This window comes from Columba livia, chromosome 4 (genome assembly GCF_036013475.1).
Source record: "Columba livia isolate bColLiv1 breed racing homer chromosome 4, bColLiv1.pat.W.v2, whole genome shotgun sequence".
Taxonomy (NCBI): Eukaryota; Metazoa; Chordata; class Aves; order Columbiformes; family Columbidae; genus Columba; species Columba livia.
This window is the reverse complement of record NC_088605.1, coordinates 66,711,149-66,736,342: the sequence shown is the minus strand read 5'-3', so window position 1 is coordinate 66,736,342 and position 25,194 is coordinate 66,711,149. Positions and strand designations below refer to the sequence as shown.

The 25,194-nt window shown below is 39.6% G+C and overlaps 1 protein-coding gene across 6 annotated transcripts in view; it reads right to left on the bottom strand.

Annotated features, from left to right (window-relative positions):
- The window catches only part of TNIP3 (TNFAIP3 interacting protein 3), a 70,051-nt gene extending 53,356 nt beyond the window's left edge, over nt 1–16,695 (bottom strand). For 2 of the 6 annotated variants that reach the window (XR_002423901.2, XM_021298630.2), the window contains exons 1-2: nt 16,501–16,695; nt 14,270–14,351 (exon numbers count right to left, since the gene is read on the bottom strand). The gene's annotated coding sequence lies outside the window, so the exon portion shown is untranslated. The remainder of the gene's footprint in view (nt 1–14,269; nt 14,352–16,500) is intronic. The other 4 variants (XM_021298623.2, XM_021298627.2, XM_021298625.2 and 1 more) reach the window with 2 other exon arrangements.
- Between the last annotated feature and the right edge of the window lie 8,499 nt (nt 16,696–25,194).

Below are 25,194 nucleotides of genomic sequence, written 5' to 3'. Positions count from 1 at the left end.
TAGACATTTCAACAGGCACAGATGCATTAGTCAAGTTATGCACAGTATTACAGCCCATGTGCTGAAAAATAGGCCACATTAAAGTGATATAGGTTAGATGTTACTGAAAAGAAAATAGCTATGTTGGTAAAATTGATACAGCAAGAAGCAAAGAAAGTTCAGAAAAACTGAAAAGAAAAAAAGACGAGAAGAACACAGAAAAAAGTGTTTCTCAGGCATGTCAGCTCCTGGTTCTGCAGTGACAGAAGAGCAAGCCAGGCTCAGGGGCAGGCAGGGAAGAGGCGCTGCGCACCCCCTGTTGCTGGGGAATGCTCTGGGATCACAGGGTGGGTGCTCTGTGTTCTCCCCGGCCCTGCTCTGACAAGCCAGGGAAACGCATGGAAAGAAGCTGCTAAAGCTGACAATTCCCAAATCACTGTGTGGCCCAGCTGCACACCCAGCTAGCATAACTAAGCAGTTCTCCAGAAGTCCTACTGCTAACATCTGCTGGGGTGGGGGGGGTCCCCTCCCCTGTGTCTCAACACGGTCTGTTATACATATCTGCTGACTCTTAGTCATATGCAGATTTTGCAACGTGTCCTTCAGTGCTGGGCACCTTGATTTAATACGTCCATACAAGCCAGCCCAGCTATCAGAAGCCATTTTGTTCTTGTAGCATGGGAGTGCATCTTCCCTTTTTTATTCAGGCCAAGATATGGTCAAAAGTAGCAAAAAATTATCTGCGATGAAAACTGGCGTGATCCACCCAGCTGAGCATGGTCAGGCTAGTGCCAGCTTAGCAGCATTGCAGCATGACCACCCACTTAGATTTGCTTTCACTGTTTCCCAAACTATTGATGCACAAGGGACCATGTTGATATGGAGTAATGGCTTTGCCTTTCATTTCTTATGGGTTTTTTTGGTAAAGCATGTTAGTTCTGGAAGTCTCTTTTTTATAGTAGTTAAAAAATAATTTAAATTATTCTTTACAACAAAAAATTTACTGCAATGAATCTGATTTGTGTTGGCAGCGCAAGTTAAGCTAAAGCTACAGCTATGAATCTGAACAAAAGAGATGCAACTAGGTTATCATACCACGTGCAAGTGTTTGGTTTTAAAACAGCTATAAGTTTTTACAACTATAATATGCAATTTAATGCTGTAGGTTTTTATTACAGACAAATTGAAGCCAAGATGGATAAAATTCAGCTACTTCAAAGAATTAAGGCTCTTTAGAAAATAGGGGACTACAATAGTCATGTAAAAAATTGCTCAGAATTACATAAATTTTCTGTTTTCTGTTAAGGCTTTTAAGAACCTGAATACCCTGAAGTAAAACAGGATCAGTTTTGCTCACAGATTTATGGGTTTTTTTAAAATAGTTGGTAAAAAGCATGCAAAATTCCCTTGGGGCTCACCCACCAAATTTATAACTGTTCCAGTAATAATCTAAGTCTGAAGTACTTCCTAGATACATTCAAACAGGCTGAAAACAGCACTTTTGGGTTGGATTATTAATTTGTATTAAAAACAAGGGAGTTTTCCAGATACAAAAATCACATTTGGAGAGGAGAAAGAGAGAAAAAGAAACCACTCAAGAATGACAAGATGACTTACTAATTCTAATAAATTCTCTATTATAAAAATGACCACAGACAGAAAGACACTCATGCTGGAGTTTAAGAAATGTTATTCAAAATGAACTTCACAAACATCTGTATTCTAAGTGTTAAATCCTGCACGGCTCTTGCACCATTCTCTTTTCTTGCTCCAAGTCTAGTTCCAGGTTAAAGGCATCCTACTTTTCCAAACAGTTGCTCATTTTCCCCAAACCTGCTCTGTCATTCACTTGTTCTTCAATTGCAGCAAAGCGATATTTTGTAGGGATGCAATGTAATATGGATGTCAGAAATTAGTCAGCCTAAAAGAGGCAGAGAAGGGAAAGGACGTTTTTGTTTTGCTTTTTCCTGCCTGGATCAGCTCAACAATTCAATTTTACAGGCCACCACCACATTAATGGATATATTGTCGCAGTGGAAGGAGCAGAAAACAGTAGTATGCCAAATAAATGGAAGTATATACTAGCAAATGCTACATAAGGAACAAATCCATTAATAAGTTACCCTTTCAGTGATACTCATTTCTGTATTGCAAAAGATCCAAGGCCGGTCACAGCCCCATCAAGTAAACTTACCTCATGTAAGTGTTACCCATATTGTAAAATAGCACCGAAACAAAGTGGAACATATATAATCATAAATGCTGTTGATAAACAACCATCAGGTTTTACATCTTCTGTGTGTGTGGCTGTCATGTAGGAGGAGTGGGAGGGAGAAGTGGATTATTACTGTAAATGTGATCAAAATGGAAGAACAACCAAAGAAATTTTAAAAAGCAGTTAATGAAACAGATCTTAAGCAACACTCACTGAAACTCATCTGAAACAGCAATAAAGCCTTCAAGACTTTTTGCTCCGAAGAAGTCAAACATATAATATTTCTGTGATCTCCTCCTACCTAGATATTCCCAGGTTTGGTATTCATAATAGCACTCGTGTTCAGTACAGTCAGCCTTGAACCAGCCATTGCATTACATGTGCTTCTACTTTTGCTTCCACCACCCTCCACTAAAAATGCAGCTTCAGTCATGTAAACGCAGCACCAGAAAAAGCCACAGACAAACACAGCAAGATCTGCCAGTTCTCTCATCCTCCCAGTTATTTCCTGATAAAGTGCTGAAACTTCAATAGTACACAGTTTCCAATCAAAATTTTAAGTGTGAGGCTTGATTTTTGACAAAACAGAGTAGTTGGGTTCCTTAGTTCTGTCTTGGCCTATTTGGTTCAGATAAAATGAAAATGGTACCAGCTCTGTGTGATGGAGGAAGATTTAATGCCGAATACTTAAAACTGATCTCACCATTAAGTACAATTCTCCTTGGTTGGGGTAACAGTGGATTCAGAACACTGAACACCCCCAAAAAATTAATTCACAGATGCCCTCCCACAAAGCTGTGATATCCACAACTTGATAAGCAGTCTATTTACATTTCTTGAGATAATCTCAAACTATGCAGCAACTGAAGTAACTCAAAACCCAAACCAGTAGAAACGCCTTGAAGGGGATCGGACCAAGCAATGAGCCAACTAAAAGCTAGAACACGCTATTTCTACCTAGAGCTGAATGCCTGGCTTTCAGCAGAGAGCAGATGGGGCTCCTGGGAGTCTCTGCACTGCGGGTCCTCTGGCTCCAGTCCAGGAAAGGAAAACGTGCAGTGTAATCTCTGCATTTGCTTTCTCATACTGGAGGTAGCAGAGTGACTTCGCACAGGTAAGACTGCTGCATAGCTCTTTGGTCCTACAAGTGCTGGTTCACCACAGGATGTCTGAAAATACTTCTGTTGACACACACAAACTAGCTAAAGTGGTGTGTACAAAACATTGTTTTAAACGACATGACCTTGTTAAAAATCAATATATCACTTTTTTCTTAAAACAGGAAGAAAAACAATTTTTCAGGCATATTTTTCTCTTTGAAAATCGGTCCATTTGTAGACATTTTTGTATTAAAGATCACGAGAACTACATCTAGAAGTGAGAAAATTATTCCCCAATGAGTATAAATCCCTTATTTGAGTAGAAATCAGTGGCACAAAACCAAAAAGCAACCACAGTCATGCCCAGGGCTCAGGTGATACCAACTTTTGCATTTGAGCTTACCATGTAAGTCACTCCACATGGGCATCTGCACAGATGAGTTTAAAGCATGCAGGCTAATTTGAAAGGCTACGAATCATAAGTTCAGTGCCAAAAATACCTTGACCACACTTCTAACATGCAAAACAGTCACATAAGAAATAACTAGAGGAAGTTGTAAATATCAAGCCATGGAAGCCACACACAGCATACCTCAAAACATCCTCAGCCATCTCTGGCTTTCTTTAGTCACCCTCTCTCTCCCATCACCTGAGACTATTTAAAAAAAAAGGTGAAAATTCTAGCCTCTAATTATTGTAAGGTTATGAGTTCAGGGGATTTAAGCCTTTCTGTTTTGGGGAGCTTTACAACATGTTAAGAAGTTGCTAGAAAAGGTATGATGACAAGTAAAGATGTTGCCTATAGAAAACCCTATAGAAAATTTTTCTGTGTTTTGAAACAAATTTTAACTTCGAAGTTAGTTGAGCCCCTTCAATATTTAAATGCAGCCTGTCATTAATTTTCTAGATATTGCACATGGATTCCTGATTTTTAATACGTTTAGAAGAGAATATTTCTTCCCTGGAAAATGTTAGGTTCAACTAAATCCAATTATTGTACACAGAACTGGGGGCAAAGGCAATGATACTTTGAACAACACCTATCGTACACAATTTCTGTGAAAGCAAACTGTTGCTAATAGAATACAAATTAGTTCTGGAAAAGCATAAAACATATTGATAAAATAAATCCCCCAACAATAAATATCTCTGATTTGTTTAGAATTCATTTCTCAAGCTATCATAGATCTGTCAAATACAGAGAAATCTGTCAAGTACACAGATCTTCAGAGAAACACTTGCAAACCAGGCATATTTCATGGAATAGCACTCCATGAGTCTTTCCAATGGTATTTTCTCTTGTTCTGCATCCAACTTTAATTAGCATGACAAATTACTTGGAGGTGGGCAAGATGGAAAGAACTTAGGTATTGGCTAAATACCAGCTTTAAATTGTGCAGTAAAAAAATTGTTCCTTATTATTATTCACTGCCAAAGTATGGACGGGAAACACTCAAGAGATAAAATACAGAAGTGAAAAGGAAAAATGCCTCAGGACAACAAGAGGATTAATAACTATGATATTCATCGATAGTGCCCAAGATGATTTTTCTGAACAATTTTTTACTAAGATCTCATTACAGTGAAACTGTGATGCTGTGATAAGAAAGAGAGATGCTGGAACTCTCTTGTGCGATCCAAGTCAAGAGAGAAAAATACAGGATCTCTCAACTCAAATGACTTCAGAATCAAATATCTGAAGTATAAAGAGTTAGTATATTAACAGGAAGGAAATAACTCCAAGAATGGGGCCCATGTGGCTGAGAAGGAAGGGAATCTGTGAGAAAAGAATTCAAGATCTAGGTAGATCTCCCTACAAAAACTATGCAACTACAAGAACAGAAGTTTAACAGTGAGAAGGGAAGAAGCATCTGACTTAGACGAGAAGTGCAGCTCCACTCTATTTCAATTTCATGCTCTCAGCCAAGCTTCAAAATCCCAGGACAAAAATCAGAAAGAAGAGCCCATAGAAATGTAGGAACAATCTAACAAGCTAGCTGCAAAAAACTTTGGTATTGCTTGGCTGGCAGGAGCACCAGTCTTAAGCAACTCAGAGACCTGTGAAATGCATGTTCCTTCCTATACGTTCTAGAGTGCCCATGCCCACACTTCTGGAAACACAATGCTGCTGCTGGTGCTAGAAACTGGGACTCTGCCAGCAGCATATCACGGTGTACTAAGGATCCAGAAGCAAGTCAGGGGAAGATGATCCTTTAAAAACAAATCCTTCCCCAGATTTCTAAATGGCTTTGCTGTGCACATTTTGTAATGCTCACAGGAATACTGACAAATTTTGCTTCAGTTTGAGAGGTGGGAGGTGAAGCAACCTGGAGTTCCTACAGGTGCCCTAGCACAACGGGTACACGTGCCTTCTGGCAGCAAACACTGGCTCTGAAAACAGAGGGGTTACTTCTCACTACAATGGATAGAGATACCACAGCTTTACATTTTTATCAAAGAATTAAAACACGTTTGTTTTCTTCTCCCTCCAAACAAACCTCATCTCAACAGTCCTTGTAGCTCACCTCATTTATTACTTACTAATCCAAAATATACCACTTGAAATTTATAATACTGTGATGACAAGTATTCCTTACTCAAGATTGCAATGCATCAAAATTTCTTCTGAGACACAGCATTAATGCCAACTTACAGCAACAATGCAAGTAAAAAAGAAAAATCAACCAGCCCAGAGCCCTAGCCCAACTTCAAATGCTACATGGATTATAGAAGACAATTTGTACCAGATGTGGCTAAAAGGCCCTCCTGTTCCCTAATGACATACCCAGCTAAGGGAATCCTGTGCCTGCTCCAGTCAGTCGGCAGCACAAGGAATACCCCAAACTCTACAGAACACGTTAAATTTCCAAAGGTCTCAACAGAAGCATTACCCAAGGGAGGATGAGAGTCAAGCCCAGTACAAGTGCAGCAAATCTTTGTATCACTAGATTTGCCCTAAAATAACTATTTAGTCTTAATACTCTATATGGCAATAATACTTCACTATTCCTGTATCTCTTGTTGTCTAGCTTTGTGCAAGAAAAGAAAGTAAAAGAACTCTGCTACAGTTATTCTATACAAAAACTATGAAGAAATTAAAAAGCTATTTAGAAAAATAAACTTTTAAAATAGTAAGTTTTGGATTTGAGGTCTCTTTGGTAGAGGACGAGAGAAAAGAGGCACATTACTTCATTCTGAGGCCAGGCAGAGACACACTGATATGAACTTCAAATTAATGTAGAAGTTACTCACCATATTTAGGGAAGGTGATCGTCTCTGTGCTGCTAGGTTAGGACACACTAGTCTCAATAAAGGCCTCTGAATCAAATGAGAACTAAGTGGTTTGGAGGCAAATATATATATATCTATATATATAATCTACCTCAAGGTTTAACCTACACTCCAGACTTAGGGAAACCCCTTTCTTAAAGTCATTCTAACGTTGAGAGGATATTCATATCTCTCAAACACAGCCCACACAAATATACTTGAAAGCACCGCTTGTAAGAGACCACAGAGGATTCCCTCTCGTTCTTCAGATTACCATGGAACAGTGACACAATGGTACACCCACGTACCAGCAAGAGCCACTCTGTGGGAAAAGCAGCGGTCTAGCACGGTGGAAAAGTTGCATCAGCGCAAAAGGTATAGAACGCAAGTATTAATCTAGAAGCAGAATAATTTACTGTAAGGAGTAGATAGGTCAGGGACTCACTTCTAGGAATGCATTTTAATTAGAATTTATTCTAAAGGTTTCCCTACAGAATCAGCACTCAGTTCAGCCAGCTATAGTCTCCTCATCAGAAGAGACATTCAGCTCTTCCCCCAACCAGAAACACTACGTTATCATATCTGATTTTCTCTGAGTAAGAGGGCGTACAGAGGTGGAGACTTGCTGAAATGTCTTCTCTTCACCCAGATGAGAAGTGATGAAGCATTTTCAAGAGTATACTACTCATTTCAGGCTATAGTCCACTGCACAAAGGAGTTGATTAATCAGGTTTCACAGATGATAAAAAGTAACCTTGTCACGCCTAGAAGTGAAATGCAGGTATATTCAGAAAAAGATTCATATGTAAAGGCTGATCTTTGTGTTGGTTTCGGTTTTGATAATAACGAAATCTGTGCATCAAGGAGTATTAAACCATTCTGACATTTTTGGGAGATTCCTGTGAATTCTGGGTTGGAAACACTAGTGATCTAACTACCCTGAGATCATTTTGACCCTCCTAGCAGAAATAATACAGCTCCTCAGTAGTGCACAGCGGATCTTTTTCTGTCAAACCATTTACCCGCTGTCACTCACATGCACATAGAGAATAGTCAGTTGCAAATTCATGTTCAATTCACTGCTGTTTTGTTGAAACAAAACTGTTCTGGAGGCATTTGTAATTATAGTGCAGGAAACAACAGGCCAGGGTCAGGATGTGGGAGACCAAGGTTCAACTCTTTCCCCAGCTTTCCCTGAAGGGAGTTTAACTGTGTTCATACCTCCTGGATAAACATTTTAAGTGCTGGAGTCAGAGTGATTTCTACAGTTTTTGCAATAATTGTCCTCCCCTACATGTGAAGAATTTAGTGTTATTTTGTTGGAGAAAATTTTAGCAACTTCAGTTTGATGGTTCAGACACACCAGACACAGCACCAACATCTTCCTTTTCTCAGAACAGCATCCTATTCACTCAGCTCCACATCAGTCACTTTGTCTTACCCTGATTTCTAGTTTAGTTTTATATAAGCATTTATAAAAAGCAGAACAGCGTCCATGGGGGAGGTTGAAAGAAATCCGCCAGTGAACGCGCAGTAGCACACTGCTAGAGTACTGTCTCGGGAGAGGAGTGCCATGTACTCAAATCCTTCCAAGCAGCAAAAGAAACTGAAGGCAAAACATACACCTCTGAGGAGGGGAAATGCTTTTCCCACTGGATGACAGAGTAATAAGGGAATAGCATTACTACTTCTTCAGTAATGCGTTCACACAGAGTACAGCTTTCTATGTTTTTGGCATTCACTGCACACAAACACAGCTTTTAACTTTGGACTGACCAACACATTTAATTTCTATGGGAGTGGAAATAGTTCGGGGTGTTGTTGTCACTTTGTCATCATCTGTCAGCTCAGCAACAATGATGGGACTAAATTAAAACTTGCATGTGTGCTGTTCCTGGGTTTAATATCCGTCACCTGTTCAACTGCTTCACTGTGGTTCCAGCCAGGGAGGTCAGGAATAATCAGATTTCTCCTTAGTCTGGACCAAGCGAAGCCAAGACAGTTAAGCCTTTAAGGTCAGGTGCCTTCTTATCTGAAAGGCAGCATGCCAACCCATGAGTTAAGAGAAGTGATCAAAGATGCCAATTAATTCTGGGAAGCATTCCCTGAATAAAACAGAAAATTAATGCAAACATTTTTACTGGAGTCATTCTGAGCTGCACATGTTTACTGTTGTGCTAGGCTACTTCTAGCACGTCTCAATAGCCACGTGTGGAGCACATGTAAGGAGGGGTGTGCTGTTCTGTCCACTGCAGCAACAGCTGCCTTGTGCAGAGACTAATTGGGAACAGCATCCTTGCAGCTACCAGAGAAGGGGAGATGAAAACACAGGCTCTTCCTTTCCTGTTAACACCGCCTTAACAGCCACCTTGACTCAAACAAATATATGGTTTCAGTTTTAACTCCTGTAAATGTTAGTGGTATGAAAGTAATGACATTTTGATCACAGCAAAGCAGGTACAACAAAATGTTTTGTGGAGGCAGCGAAAAGTAGTCAATGGAAAAACTGAAGGGGGAACCCTTTCTCTTAACAGTGGAAAATTGTGGGGGTACAGCAGAAATCACATGTGTATCTTTTAACCTGACCTCCCCACTCCCTCCATTCATAAAAGGAAAACCCCTTTGGCTACACCATACTCAACTGAATAATAAAAGTTTCATTGCTTCTTAGGCATACCCAAGCCACTTTCTAGAGAAAATCCAGATTGGATGGCTGCCATTCAAATTATTTTATTATTCACTGAAGGACTGTTTGTTTAGGGGCTTTCCATAGGGGAAAAATAAGGAAATGAGTTAGAGAAAATTTAATATAATGCAAAGACAGCAGCTTAAAGTACTGGATCCTAGGTGACTTGTAAAGGGCTTAATTGCCATGTAAGTATTATTCAGGAGAGAAAAGATCACTACAAAGAAAAAGAGACTGGAAAAAAGGCAATTTTGGAAGTGCTCAGAAACATTTTGGAACTCCAGTATTCTGGAGTGGAAGCTGAAGGGAGATTTGCTGCCCAAGAAGTTTCTAAGATTTAGGTTTAAGTTATACTTTGATACCACACTTAGGGTGTTAAGAATTCGTTCTGCTGAAACAAGGCAGCTCCCTGTTCTCGATACGAGTCACTCGCTGACTGTCTACAGCTGTCCTCCTCTACTTTTGGTGCATGAATGAGAACTGCTCCCATGCACTTGCATTTTAGTCAAGCCAAAATACTCTCTTCTGCTTCACTGGCAGAAATACATTGACTGCTATCCTTATTTCCAGCTGTCATGTTTTTGAGGTCAACTAAACAGTTAATAGTGTGAGTACATCTTATCCACACTTGAGATAGAACTGAAATACATTTTTGTGCTCACAAGTAACTTTCCCAGAGAAGAAAATGCTGCTATGCAGTTCTACCCTAAATTTTAGTGAACTGCTTTGATTTTAGTTTGGACTCAGTCAATTTTTGCCTGAAATGTACTAAATGTCAAAGTACTTCCCACCCATTTTGTTCCTGCTCCGTCTGTGGTTTACTGCTTAGCCATGAATGAAAGACCACCCAAAACAGTTTCTCCCTTCCTTGCAGAAACATTGGAAATGCCACAGTTCCTTTATGAGGTCTTGGATGGTGATTCAACCAATGCTTTATTACTACTCAAATACATTCTTATGCTATTTCCCTGGATTTTCAGGAAGATGTTCATGAAGTTAATACAATAGCAAGTACAAACACAGGCTATAGAGCAGGCCAGCAACGGGTTCCACTAGAGCATCACTACCATCACATTTTTCAGTTCCACAAACTTTAAATACACATCTCAATGTCAACCAAGTTTGACTACAAACCCTTCCTCTGGCCAATAAGACGACCTCATTCTCCAGTTGGTTGCCCACCCATTGGTTTCTACCACTCCTTTTGTTTACTGAAATATTGCAGTGTTTAAATTCTGTTGTAAACAGGAGTTAAATATAGTTTTAGGCAAGGTCTGAGTTCTGCGTGAAAGGAGTTTCTCATAAGCGTCAGAAAGATTTCATTCCTATCCATACATGAGTTAACCTGCTTGACAATTAACAAGAGAGAAAAGCTAATGCTGAAGCCATACTAAGTTTCCTACTTTATATGTCAGTGAAATATGAAAGCAACATCTAGTGGTTTGACAGAAACATGATCTTTACCTCATGGAGATAGGGGTTTTTTGGATGAGGCAAGGTATGTTCACCAAGATTCAGAGACTGTTGAAAACTGCAAGCTGCAGACACTTTCCTGCCTTAGCTATTACATTGCTGAGCTACAACAATAAGACGAGGCACAGAGCCTAGAATACCTCATACTACTACAAAACAGTACCAAGAATTTGCTCAGTGAGATGATCTACAGCAAAACCAAATTCCTCGTCTTTCATTTTCTTTTCAGCAGCAGAGTGGAGCAAGTTACTATGTTTACCTGGAACACTGGACACCTTAACAGAAAATGTCAAGAACAGATTGCAATATGTTCAAAGCTGAGTTCAAGGTGATGGAAAGAATGAAGGAAACAAACCACATCACCACACACTCTAAATGAAAGACACACACTGTTGACACTATCCAGTCTTTCTAAAATAGATCATGCAAAAATGTGTATTTTTAAATGTCAAAAAACCTTACAAAAACAACCCATTACATTTGTTTGTCCCTCTGTATAGACACTGTGGAATTTAAGCACAGCAGAGGTTTTGGTCACATTAACTAAGGCACTATTAGAAGCTAATGATCATGGTAAAGAAACACTAGAATGATACTGAATAGGGTAATACACAATAATATCAAACAGCATTGTACAGAAAAGCCGCTCCCTTGAACAGCAAGTTTAGCCTGCCTTCATCAGCTACCACCAATACTATAGGTTGTAAATTGTCACACACAAGAGATATGAGAGCCTGGCTTAAAAATCAAAGGACAAAGAAAGTAAGGCCCAGTGTACTCAGTAAGAGCCAGTGTTTGCTGTCAGCACAGGTGGCAGAATAGCAGAAGGTACCTCCTCCTGGGTTTGCAGCTGACCAAAGGCAAACAGGGGAAGCAAAGTCATCTCGTAGGAAGTATCCTGGTTGTTGGTGAACAGCAAGAAAGGCACTTTGCAGGAGAGGAGCGTGGTGAGGGATGACATGTCTGCTATGTTTCAGATGAAAATTGTACTCATTCTTGGCTGCTCTGGAGGATCTGATGACCTCCTTTTCACAACCACTAATACTCAACAGACAGCAGAATTTTTTTCCCCCCTCATAACGCATATGAATCTAATTTTCCCTTTTTGTAAAATCAAGAATAATATCTGCTTACAACTTTGCTATATGGTTGTGCAAGACATACAAGTGTGTGGTGAAGCTAATAACCACATTAGAGAGAGTTCTCTCATTGTTAGAAGCCAGATCTAAACATTTCTAATGCAGCTCTCCATCACATAAGCACGCAGACACAAACACACACACGCACAAAAGTGTAAGGGAAAACATTCCTATATATCATCCTAGAAGCAAACTGCCTTTGCACTGTTTCCTGTTACCAAAAGAAAGCACTATAAAAATAAAGGAACTCCTGTTCTTAGCCTGCTATTTCCACCTCATATGACCTTAATTTTATGGAAACTGTACCCTTGTGTTATTCAGACTTTCCTCATAAAACATGGACAGAGGCAGTGTGTAAGCATTGGGGAACAATCAAGAAAAATGTAAAAATTCTTTGAACGGTAAAGAAAAAGGTTGTTAAAATGATTAATTTTTATAAATTATGTAAAGAAAAATGAATTGCTGTAGTGGAGATAAGGTGTCTCTTTTTTTCTTTTCTTTATCCGTGAAATAAAAAAAAAAGAAAAGAAAGAAAATAAGAGACAAGTGCTTGAAGCACTGGGATGCTATAGCAAATGTACAGTTTTACTTCCTCTATGTACTTTCCCAGTAATTAAAACCTTGAAAAAAAGATTGAGTACTGAAGATTATTTTACCAAGTAGGGCTACATATCCATCCATTAATTTTACTCTAAATCTTTGCAGTAGAAGTATTAGACCACCACAGAGAGCCAGTTAGCCCAATAAATACGCCACTACTACCTGTAAGTCTTTTAAATGTTAGCAAGCATCCAAGTTAGCAAGCATCTGAATTTCCTAAAAAAAAGCATAGTAATCTTTTGTAAAGATGGATCTGGAAAAGTGACTGAATATGTATGAAAGCATTATTCAGACAAGACATTTTACCACAAGAGAAATATAGTAATGGTCACAGAAATTAAAACAAAATAGTTGACTATTAGCAGTTCATAGTCTAAGTGCCAAGGTAACCTTAATTGTCTATGTAGAGATCTCAATGCATAAATGATGTGTTATTTTCAAAATTTCTATAGGGTGCATGGAAGCTTTTCCATTTTCAGAAATGACAGACGCACTCATGTCCAAATATTCCAAACCAGCCAGGCTCCATGCTATGCACCTAGGTGCCATATGGGACTGCCAAGGGCCCACTCAGCTCCCAATAGCCATGTTTTATCCAGCTTTGAGTCCAAGCAAGACCAGACACAGATTCCTGATGTGACTCCCATGAACAGCTAGCTTGGGCCATCACCCAGCACAAATGTCTTAGTTCTGCAGCCAGGCCTCTAGACCTTGGAGACACAGACAAACCACTCCACCCAGACCTGGCTTTGACCCATGTGGGTTTTGCACTGTGACGGGTTTAACAGTTTCTGCTCAGCATAACATGAGACAAGTCTGCACTGCTGGACCCTGAGACACCCTCATGGGAGGAATGGTGGAAAGCTCAGTATTAGGCACTGGTGATCTTCACTGGAGAAGGCTGACCTGTACTGGCCAAGCCAGTCAGCTTCCAGATCCAGTGTGTCTCCACAGGGACCCACTCTGCACCACAATGCCCCCATTTGCAGTATATGCTGTTCTGGACGGGCAGCCCAGCTCCTTTGGTCCTGCTACCATAAGGGGATGGCAGCTAAGCAAATTTGGCATTTTAGGGCATTGCTATGTGATTCTGAGTCTTAAGCACTCAAATACCTTTGAAGAAAGGTAAACCCAAAAACATTTTGGGGGTTGAAGGATAGAGCTGTCTGTATCCTCTTGTTCATCAGCACAGATTCTCCTCATGTTGTTAGGAAATTACTGTTTCCTGAGGTCATTGGTTCAGAGCAAGGCCCCTTAAGAGTAGTTTTCCTAAGGAAATCCCCTCAACTTCAGTTAAGAGTATTTTTTAAATGTTCTTTCTCTTCAAGCATTAGTCAAAGGCTATGGGAAGTAGTACATCTTTGTGGCTTTTATTAACTTATTTCCTTTACAGCAATAGCTGTAAAACCAGTAGTGAGATTCTTTTCAAACTTGAGAGTTATTGTGGGGCCTTCAGACACCTCAGGGTCCTTTTCAATGCTCAGTAACCACCACATCTCAATATAAAACCATCATCTTCCAGATCTTAATACTGAAGACACTGATACAACTTGCTTTCAAATGATGTCTTTGGGGTTTGATTTTTGTTGGGTTTTTTGTTGTTTTTAATTTGTTTTTGTTGTTGGGTTTTGTTTGTTTGGTTTTTGGTGGTTTTTTTTTTTTTTTTGCATTCCTAGACGGCCTAGAGTAAAACTGCATCTGTTGAGCTCTGTTTAAGTGACAGATAAAACCAGAAAAGGACATGGGAAAAAAAACATGCCAGGAGGTCTTTCAGTGTCCAAAAGCAGCAGAGAACAAGTTGTCTCACCTAGTGCCAGGTGCAGAGGTAGTTGTCACCAGCAGAACGGGGGGAGCCTGGATTACAGCCTGTAGAGGCTCTCAAGTCAATTCTGAAAATAAGGAAGGAAATTCAGAGCTGAAAGGGGAAGGCAAGTAAGCATTTGGAGAATACACCTGGATCGTCTGTGTGTCTCCGCAGCCATGAGAAGGCAGAACCAAAGACTACTAAAAGTGAAATTTCCATCTTCTGTGTGCACACAGAGATTTTGAGATGTGATGAGAACTCCATCACGACACACAGTTGCAGCAGTCACTCCAGATAAAAGAAACCAATAGACCATGGTTTCAGATGACAGCTTCTTAAAGTAACAGGGGCTAAACCAACAGTAATGTAGATACAAGGATAGTCAGATTTATAATGAAAGAAGGAAATTCAAAGCAATCTTCCATGCCAGAAAGAAACATTTTCAAAGCAATTCAATTTTGAATCCATAACCAACACACAAAAAGAAGCTAAACCAGACTGTGCTTCATACTGAAGAAATCATAATATTCATTACAGGGAAGACATGAATTATTATGGCTTAGGTTTGTTGTGGATTTGATTTTGTTTTTCTTTGGTTGTTTTTTTCTTTTTTTTTTTTCTTTATTTTTTGTGTGGTTTCTTTTTTTTTTTTTTAATTTTGTACAGAACTTCAGAGATACATAACTGCTGAATAATATTTTCAGTTTAAGATTGGTTTTGATCTATTAAACTTCTAAGCTGCTTACTTCTTACTGGAATTGTCATTAATCTCCAAATTAATAAACAAAAGTAGCAACAACATTGCTTGCTTACCCTACAACTCCCCCGAGCCTCTCTCTGTTTTAAACTACAACCTACGCAATGGAACAGGATTATATTTTAGCAATAATACAATTTTATAGTTGGAATCCCCTTCAGTTTGAAGCAAACAGCAGCAGTGACTCATTACAAGGTATTTAAAAAAGGGGATTTCCTACTGAAGTAAAACACCAATGAACGTTACAGAAAACAAAAATGAGCTAAGACAACAGCAAAGAGGGAGCCCAAGGGTCCACTAGGGAGGCAAAACAACTACAGAATAAAAGTAATAGCTTTTATTTCAGGTAGAGGTACATGACCCAGACTGGATTTGTTATTCTAAAACTGAAACCAGGAGACATGCCGAAACGTGAGCCTTCGCTCTGAAGCCCAGCTGAGCTAATGCAAGGCTGCTTTCATCAGTCTGCAGAAGTTCTGTAGTTTTTTGCTTCATCCTGGACTCTGGCAGAGACAGAACCACCATTTGCATCGCCTATTATATTGTACCTGACACAGAACTAGGCTTTGGTTTAGCTGTTGCACAAGACAACTGAGAAATGGATTATCAAGAAGCAAGCCATTACCCAATACCTGGGCTCACTCCATGAGTCAGAGCGGAGCACTCTACCGCTTTCAGTAAGTATGAAGGTCATTTTTGCAATTACTGTTTCTAGTAAAGATAAACTCCCACATACAATGAAAGCAGGAGGATGGTTACAAACTACAGGGGATGTTTCATACGTAGGCTGTTTGAACAGGGGACGCCTTCTGCCTTGAGTACGAACACAAGGAATTAGGATTTTTAGTAATGGGTGACTACCAGTGCGTGAGGCTCTCACAGAGCACTGGCACGCCCGTACATCCACAGAGACATCATGTTATTGGGGGAGGAGATCACCAGCAGGCAAAGGATAAAACCAGGGGTTGTTCTGCCACTGAATCAGTGTTACCTCCACAAGTCGTACCATCTGTCTACTTCTGTCCAGAAGGCATAAGGAAATTGCACAGCTTAATGTTCATACTGCACTCAGTCCTCCAACAAAAGATATTACTGCTGACTGACTGTAGTTGTATTTAGGTATCGTTTTTGCACCGAGTTTAGCTACATAAATTCTACTTCTTCACTACAAAGGTACAGGAACAGCAGACAACATTAGGAAGTCAAATTAATCCTCTGCCTCCACCTGTGCTAGCAGCATAAAAACTGCACAAAATTAAGCAACAACTAAAAAAAAATTCTCAATTTCAAATAGCAGGTATAGAAAGCAAGAGGCGACCAGGCCATGTGCATATATGCTAACTAAAAGGAAACCAATAGTAGAGGTACCAAACAGCCTCACTTCTCCACAGCAGTTGTTGCAAAGAACTGGGCCAACAATTCTACCAATTTGTTTGTGAAAACTTAATACCTATATGAATTAGAAAAGGTCACTCACCCTTTTGTAGAACTGTTATTCTTTCATAGCAGAGTTTTGTGGATGGTTTTTTATCAGAATGAATCCTCTGCATTGACTTCTAGGTCCAGGTATTAGAGATCCCTTTTGACTTTTCTCAGGCTCAGATGGCTCAATGCTTGCATCTAGAGAGAAGAGGTGGAAACAAAGAAAACTAATGACAGAATCAAGGGCATCAGTTAAAGGACTGGGGTGGCTAAGGAAGGGAGGGAGGGAGGGAAGGATGACACAGGCACAAGAAAAAAAAAATCGGCATAGCAGAGCTATGAAAGAGAATTCACAGCATTCTCTTGAAGTCTCCAACTCTCCCTTTTCAGTCAGTAAAGGACCAAGCTAAATTTACACTCATTATATTTATACACATGCAGATAAAATATTCCACTGGGCAATAAAGAAACAGTAAATCTTTTTCAAACCTCTTTTCAGTCTGCTTTTCCAATCTCTCTTCTTCAAGCAGTTTATCTTGCTACATCTCCCCCCACTACAGTTTCCTCTCCTGTAGGCCCAGCAATAAAGCTGGTTGAAAATTTTCTGAAAACTGGTCTGTTTGAAAATGATAATTCATTAAAATCACAGCTCTTCTGCAGAAACGTGAAAAGGGGACAAATACTTGGGCAAAAGGAAGGAGTAGGACAAATAACCAGTGGCCTCAGATCAATCAAATATGCAGGTGCTTCAGGCACTCTGGCTCAGATGACAGTAGCCTTTCCTTTTGCCTGTCTTCGCACCCACTGGTCAAGCACTTCAGCTTTCCCCTTGCAGAGAAGTACACCATGACCAGTGCTCCTGCTTTCATGTGAGGTAAGGCACAGGAAAACACTGGAACCTGCTGTCCACCCATTTGCCTGCCTTCCAGTCCCCTACACAGCCAGGTACCCTGACCTACCCTCTCCCCAGGCATGAGAAAAGGCAAGTTTTGAGGTGCAACAGCCTCACTCTGAATTTGTTGCTGCTCTTGCTGCATTTGTCTCTCAATCAGCTGAACTCCTACAGAGCAGCACCTGAGGACAGCATCTTCCTCACCTCCACCCTCCTACAGCAGCAGCCCAGTCCTCCCTCATTCCTCATTAGACCGGAGAAAAGAACTTTCTTCATGGCAAGGGACAGTGGAACTAGCTTCTATTACACCAAATTAGCATTTTTCTGCAAAAATATTCCCTTAAAAAGGTCCCAACTATTGCTACAATTTTGTTAAATCATGCAGTCCAGATAAAGACAACTACTCTCCTTCACCCACCACAACAGTTCAGATTTACATATACAAACTTCCTAGTATCTACTCTTTTTCTTTTTCCCTCTGGAGTTATATTCGTTCTTTCAGTGTCTCCCTGGCTCTTGAAGGCAACAGCACCAGTCTTCGTGGTGCTGAAACATGAGGTTGGTATTGCAGCTTATCAGCAACATCCCAAATTCTTCACTGGGAGGAGTTTATCACAGGTGTTGGTGGTCCCTCTTGGTTATATTTATATTTTCTTAACACAGTCGGCTCTCTTTTATTCAGCTGCCAGTTTAAGTTTGAAAATTACAACACAGTCCACCCCAGCCTCAATTAACATAAATGATTAATGTTTGTTAAATTACTACATCCAAGTTCTCAAGTATTTACATAAGTGGTTTTTACAGAACAAAGCTCAGATAAGTTAGGAATAAATAATTGCCTAGCTATTAAGCAACATCCACAGCAAAAGCAAACTCAAGGCCAAACAAGCCCTGAGAAAATCCATTGTCTGGCCAGTACAACACCTGTAGCCTTTTGCTACTAACTGCAAAAGTCCTGTTTACCAGGCTACAGAGTCTCCATCCAAACTGCCTCTGTAGCAACACCAAAATGTTTCTTACAAGGCAACGTACTCAGCATATTCATGGAACATATGTCAACCTGCTAAGTCTGTTGGAAGGCCCAACTACAAGATCAGACAATTTAGGAGAGGAGGAAGACAATAGATGCCTGCACAGACTTTGTAAGTGCATAATTAATAGTGCAGCCCTGCCTTGTACCTGAGGAAATTCAAATCTGTTTCTGGACTGTAGGAGTGAACGTGAACTTTTTGTTGAAAATAATATCATTTGTTGAGGAAAATGGAGAAATCACTTTGATGATATTTCAGGATGTCTTGAGGAGGTAGCATCAGACTTTGAACTGGTTAAAAAAAATTTAAAATCAATATGCAAATAGTTCAGCTTTGTTTTCATCTAAAAGCAAGTTTGTATGGCTATCTACCTCTAACATCCAAATTAAAAAGTTATAAAATTAGAATTTACGCTGGAATCAGAGCATAAATTGTTCTGAGTGACAACAGTAGAGAATATTAACAATGATGAAATCAGTTAAGATTAGGAAAAACAGTCTGATATTGTTTGCTTGTAGTGTATAAGGAAATGGAGTTTCTATAGCAATGAAAATCCTACAAATTGCTAGATTTCTGCTTAGCCGATTTGATTAATTACTTATTCAAGTAATGTGCTTTATCTGTTCTGAAATCTCAGTTTTAAACCTGAAGTTTTGGCTGATAAGCAAGTAATTCCAGAAACTGTACAGTAGGAAAATCGAACAGTCACCATAAAATCCGACAACTAAAGTGTCATCTTTCAGTTCTCTGCCGTCCTTAGTTGCCAAGTAGCATCTTTGATATTGTGTATTTCATTCTGCCTACTAACTACACGTAACAAAGATGATCCTGACAAGCTATAGACTGGTGCACAATTTTAACCATAACCCATGTGGAGTATTTTGGGCAACTTTTTGTCAAATAAACCTTTCAGTTTATTTGTTCCTCAAAAGTGAGCTATAGAAGATTCTGCGAAACATCCCACAAGGTGTCACTAAAGTTGCATCAGCTTCAACCCTCAAACACCCTCTCTTGTCTTTGCTTCCCCTTCCTATGAAGTATGTTAAAGGCAGTTTCGAAAATATGAAAAAAAAAAAAAAAAAGGAAAAGAGATAATGTCTGGGCAGAAGTGCTTGTGCAGCACTATCCTTTAAGTTGGGGCCTATTAAGCAGCTAGGCAATAATTCAATAATTTGAACAGTGAATGAACCACATACTTTCACATCAATGGGAAATGCACATCAACTCTAGGCACCAACATTTAGTGAACTGGCTCAAAAAATTTGCAGCAGGTTTCACATTTTACACAATGGGAGTCAGCAGAAGATGTACTGCTCCCCTATTAAGATTCCTAATATGGAAAGTGGAACAAAAATCAACCATCAGCTCTTCCTCAGTTCCACATTAATCCTAGGAAATATGTTTTGTCTCATCTCACTTTATTTTCATCATTCACAGTTTTATACCCATCTTTTAACAATCACACCTATCTCTCAAAGCTGCACAGATTTTTGCAAATACCTGTTCTCATCAAACATGATGGCACAATATTACCCTCATTTTCAGTGACCACTTAAGGCCCTTTTTATTGAACACTGTATGAACAAATTATCAACTTAAATCTAGTCTGCTGGAGAAAAAAAATATATTCCTCCTTCCTTCTCCGCCAAGATTTCCCTATCCAGAAAAACACACCTCACTTAAGATGTAGGTTAACTAACCTTTGAAAAATATCTTTGACACAGAGCTCTCAAATAGAAGTTACTTTCAGTGCCTAATTTTTCCTGTTCTCTGAAAGATCAATATGGTTTACAGCCTTAGTAGATGACACATTTACTCATAGATGAACAGCACTAACCTAGCACTCTCCAGCTCCAAAAAGACTCGAGCACACCAAGTGTAATGACTTACATTGCTTATTCCCTACTAGCCAGTGCACTGTAGTTAATTGCTGCAGAAATTAATCACCTCACTCCATCCCTGTTCTACATTTCAGATTCCAAAGAATACCTCACGTGATGCCAGCAGCCAAGTTCTATGTGCCCGTGCTGTAATGCATAGAACCGACCTAAGCTGATTAATTTCTAGCTTTTAAGGACTGTCCCTTGTGTCTTTGATGGGATGCTTCAAATGATCACTTACGCCTTATTTTACTCCTCACAACTACCAGGAAGGCTGAGCCGATCTATCAAATCTTTGCAGAGTAATAGCAGGCAATGTAACCACAAGTGAGCCATGTCGTCATCACACAGTCCAGCTTGGACAAGGGGCTCTTAAACAAGAATGGAAGCACAAAGGGGTTTTTTGGCCATTTTGTCATCACAAAAACACGCTGAATTGCACATCTAAAGTAAGAATTATGGCTGCGGATTCATGTTTCAGGCTTAAGTCTCCCAAATAGTTGTATTCTGCCCGTTCACATTCTGAAATAAAAGATTGTGCAAGGAAGATATCTCTAAGGGGTCATATCTGAACAGCCAATTTTGCCTTCCACAGGGTCTCACACAGCTTAGGACAATGACGCTACAAGTTATTTTGTGCAAGGAAGACCTTGTAAAAACAGCAGAAGGTAAGATCCTCATGGCATGTCCTGCTATAATAGATGATTCTGGGTAGAAAACCTATCACAGCTTCCTAAAAATTTTCATCCAAGTTCAGCAGCCTCTAAAGAAAAGAAAACTCAAGTGCCTAAGGGGTTTTCTTTAGCAACAGCCATGGAGACCTATAGAAGAAAGCCTTTATACTGGCCATGGCTGGGATGCAGTTAGCTTTCTTTATAGTAGTGTGTATGGTGCTACAGTTTGGATTTGTGATTAAAACAGAGCAGGTAACACAGTAATGCCTTGGTTAGGGCTGGGCAGTGCTTGCACAGTGCCAAGGCTTTCTCTTTGCCTTACATTGCTCCCACCCCAGCAAGTCGGCTGGGGATGGGCAAGAAGTTGTGGAGGGACCCAGGCAAGACAGATGACCTGAACCGGCCAATGGGATATCCCACCTTATAATGGCATGCTCAGCAATAAAGACTGATTCAATCAAACTGGGGGAACAGATCGAGCAGCTGTGTGGGTGCTTAGCTGCTGGCTACCCACAAATGTCTTACAAACTTGTGACAGAAGAGTTACATTCTGCCTTTATGCTTAGGACGTCAGCTCAATAAAAGATCAGAAGGAAAGCTAGAAAGAGGACATTCCCAGAGCTCCCCATGACTTTGTGTGAGAGTGAAGAGACTTTCCAGGTAGAAGCAAAGAGTTCAGACCAGCTGAGAAAAGCGTTTTGAGCACTCCTGCAGGGAGGCTGCTGGCTCGCTCTCGGCTGACACCAAGTCCCATGCATGTGATCAAAGGAAAAAAAATTCTACATTTATGCATAACCTTTAAAGTCAAATAATTTTAAGTGGCATTAGAAATTTTACATAGAGAGGATTTCTGCTGCAAGCTAAAATATTTTTTTAAATCAATTTTAAAATGTTTCCAACCACTTTAATTGTGAATATAGATATAACTAGTTTATATATAGTGGAAATATGAGAGGTTTGTACTCCATCTTTCTTATAGGCCAAATATTGACCTTATTAGTAAGTTCATAATTTCAGAACTGAGATTTCAACTGATTGCTAATAAAGAAATCTTTCTCCCTCCTTTTCTCCTTGGGCTTCCCCACACTACATCACTAGATTTGAGAAGCAGGATGTCTACAGCTATGGGCCTTCTAGTACACTCCAGGGAGTCTGGCAATGAGTTGTCCAAAGGATTTAAGAGCGCCTTGATCTCTGTTTTTTTGTATATCCATTCACTAATTTATGTTTCATGCACTCAGTTTCTAAAACAAGAGAGAAACATGCAACCATGGTATTTGTTTGTTTTTGAAAACAGAAGATTTCCAGAGCAAAAGGGATGACCTTTCAGATGTTTCTCTCACAAAGGCAAATGTAAAACATCTCAATTAAGGCTTTGAAAAACAATAAAACCAGTTTCTATTGTATTGGTTATATTACTGATCCTTGGTCAGTCATTAACTCTTTAACTCAAGTTTTTGTCCTCCCCCTGTTTCAGGCCATAGCTAAACCTAAAGAACCCCATACTGCACCCTCCCTCATATCGGAACAGACCCATTCCCCTTTCTGACAGCGACATCATCTTTCTGCAGGGAAAAACATTTCAAAGTTCCAAGAGTGTATTTGGATGTTTAAGCTGACAAAATCAGAAAAACGTAAGCTTTCAAATTCAGTATCCTCCACATTATGTCATGGCTATAATAGCCTCGTTAGCAATGTCACAGAATATATGACATAAACACCAAAGCTGAAAATAAGGAAATTCTTTAAGAAATACCCTGTCACATGCAGCTCTCACTGGGAACTGAAATAAGGGACACAGTCTTTATTAGCACTATCTAAGAGAAAGAGCTGTGTATCCAATGTGTTTCAAAGCACCATTGCACAAAGGAGAAAAAAAAATATACATCCAACACCTTTCTTCACGTTTCTCCTTAATGTGCAGTTCTAGGGAGACGGGAGCTCTATCAACCCTTCCCAAATCCGAAGAGCAAGCCCATGATGGCTTTTCGTGTTCGGCGATGGTGCCATCTACAGCCCGAGACCGGTCACAGCACATCCACACGGAGCTGCTGTAGGCAAGGGATTTTTCAGATGTTTTTGCCAAAATAAGCTCTTTGATATTCAAGTCTGAACGAGAAAACAGGTTTAATGTGATATTTAGTAGCATATACTTTTATACGTCACCCATGGAGCTGTTATGTGTTTTCTAGTTAGTTGTTCTATGATTGCAATGTCTTTAAGACTCTTCAGCTATGGACCAAACCTACTAATAGCTAAGTTGGGCACTTAACAGACGTGCCTACGGAAACCATATGTTAGAGGCAAGAACTGAGAAGCAGAAGAACATTACATTTCTGTTGTCACACACACAAGACGCTACACAGAACGTATTTTACAGACTCCAAGAAGAAAGTTTGTGAATCTTTTTATAAGCTATGGTTCAGCTGTGTACAATCAAGACAGACATCCACATTTGTCACCTGAGCCAAGAAAACTCAATTCTGAGTGCCGCTGGCAGATCATTGAGAAGCCTTACTTCCTAGGAATTAGAAATATGTAGTCAAATAAAATAGAATATATAAATAGCAATGCGTCATTAAATAGAATTAGAAATAGAGTGTCAATAGAAATACGTAAAGTCAAATTCAGAAATAACAATACATAGTACATGTAAGCTACCACAGGAAGAAAGTATTAATAAGCAACTGGAAGCTTGAGCTGATGAAAGTTGCATTTTCTTCATGTACTAAGCGGGCCAGATGGAAAGACAAAAAACAGCTCTTGTTTACAACAACGATGTCAAGTGGAGCTGATCTATTTTATTACAGGGGCCTCAATAACTCTACCAGTGCTGCCTGGCTCAGCCCACATCATGTGTTGCTGCTCATCTCGCCACCTTCACTGTCATTACAGCTGCAGCCAGGCCTGATGCCAACTGTCTGTCTGACAGCTGCATACACTCCTCTTAGTGGATCTGCAGCTCCCCTAATACATGCAAACCTTTCGTTAGATAAGTGCAGGTGTCTCAATAATTTCGAGATTTCCAACCATAAGCAAGCCAAATGTAACCAGTACAGTGGGCAAGGTCTTGTTGTAACCTCATCAGCAAATACCTGCCTGCAAAATGACTGGCTTGCACAAAATTAAAGCCACCCAAACTCTTTTCCCTCTCCAGGGAGACAGATGTATAAGTCTTCTGCTTTATTTATTCCATCAAGAATTCATTCTTCAGTGCTGGAAGATACCATTCAATCTTGCAGAACTTTTGCTTGAACAAGCTGTTGAAGAAAAAAAGTGTACCTGTGATACTACTGGAAAACTGTCTGATCACGTAACAGTTACTTGTACATACATTATAATATATATGAAGGTGGCGTAACTACAAGTAGCAAGAACACCTATTTCAGATGAGAAAATGAAATGGATTTACAAATTAGTTATAAACACCCTGAACATATCTGAAATCCTTCTCACATATTTCAAAGACATAACAAGAGAAATGTGGACACCTTGCCTTAAACTTTAAGTGATTTAATCAAGGCTTTGCTCCGAAGCGTGGGGGAAAGAGAGTCTAAATAAGAATTTGAATGTAATTAAAGATAAAATTTAAGATGTGGGAAAAATCACCTGAAATCTGAAGACTAGAATTTCCAGTTTGTAAAGACACATGAAAGTACCCACAGTCACACACTGTGAATTCTGTACAAGGAGACAGTTAAGCATCCAAAGGCACTTGTATTCTGGCAAACAGAGCTAGCAATGATATAGCTGTCAGAAAATACCAATATTTATTCCATGAGGCACTGTTAAAGCCTCAGCTGAAACATTGTGTACTATTTCATAATGCATGTTTGGAAAAGCTGAGATGGAGAAGAGAAAGACCACAAGCAAGGAATCAGTAAACTTGCCTGACAAGAGACGCTCCCAAGAAACCTCGATGTGAATAATTTAGAAAAAGTGAGTCCTGCCATCAGAAAAACAAAAACTAGAAAGCTATAAAGTAATTTCAACTGGAAACTTTAAAAGAAAAAAAAGTATAAGACAGGAGCGCTGAAAAAAGTCCTTCAATGTAAGGAGAATACTATGCTATTTTAGGATAGAGTCCTTTGCAGAAGCTGACCATATTCCATAAGAAGCAACTGAACCCATTGAATTACAACTCTAGACTCACAATACAAGATTGTATCAGAGAATGGTGATACGTTATTTTTAATATGATTGCTCTCCTCTTTTCCTTCATTCTAACTTTGTATTTCATTTTAACTGTTACCACCACACAAAGAGAAATTT